The sequence below is a fragment of the Penaeus monodon genome, chromosome 39, assembly GCF_015228065.2.
Source record: "Penaeus monodon isolate SGIC_2016 chromosome 39, NSTDA_Pmon_1, whole genome shotgun sequence".
NCBI lineage: Eukaryota > Metazoa > Arthropoda > Malacostraca > Decapoda > Penaeidae > Penaeus > Penaeus monodon.
In genome coordinates, this window is record NC_051424.1 from 5,908,473 (window position 1) to 5,909,156 (window position 684).

The 684-nt window shown below is 41.7% G+C and overlaps 1 protein-coding gene across 1 annotated transcript in view; it reads right to left on the bottom strand.

The window, feature by feature from the left end:
• LOC119597300 (guanine nucleotide-binding protein subunit alpha-11-like) overlaps window positions 1-155 on the bottom strand; it is a 2,493-nt gene extending 2,338 nt beyond the window's left edge. The window contains 1 exon segment of the mRNA XM_037946843.1: window positions 1-155. This exon segment is cut by the window's left edge and continues 319 nt beyond it. The gene's annotated coding sequence lies outside the window, so the exon portion shown is untranslated.
• Between the last annotated feature and the right edge of the window lie 529 nt (window positions 156-684).

Consider the following 684-nt stretch of genomic DNA (forward strand, 5'->3'; position numbering starts at 1 on the left):
CGTCTACGAAAAAGCGTCGAGTGAATTTATCTCCCCCTTGGCATGAGAATGATATTTGCCCAAAGTCTATGCCACGAACGGAATCCAGATTGCTTTGGCGTTGAAGTTGCGGCGTTTAAAGTACTTTGTGAAATCAGGTGAAATAGTTACCTGGTGCACATTAATTTTCGGTTGCCAGATTCACGGCGTGGATATCAAGACGATTCGATTATTTGTGTATTTCTGTACAGATGACATTATGAACGAGTATGGCCAATAAGTCACTCAAATATTGTTGATTGAGAAAATGTACAAGCTTTAATGATGCTGTAACGCACGCCTCCGCTGTCCTTGGCTGTACGCTGTCGGTCACACACATACAACTACTTTTTGTTAAAATGTCCAACCTTTACCATGTAAATTGGTAGCACCAGTGTCTTTGTCGCATCCTGGATAAACTGAACTAAACTGAAGAGGAAGAATTGATAACGTACAGGACACAGAAAATAAAATAAAATGTATTTCACGCAAACATAACGTAGAAACCGAACAGACATGAATCACCATGGTAACCTTGCGTCCGAAATCTGTTTTATTATTACTGCTGGGTCCGGTTCGTGACGTCACAGTTAACGAGCCAATCAAAAAGGAGGAAATTAAAGTGACCATGAGAGCGCTGCCGACGATCTGCTATCTTGCACCTGC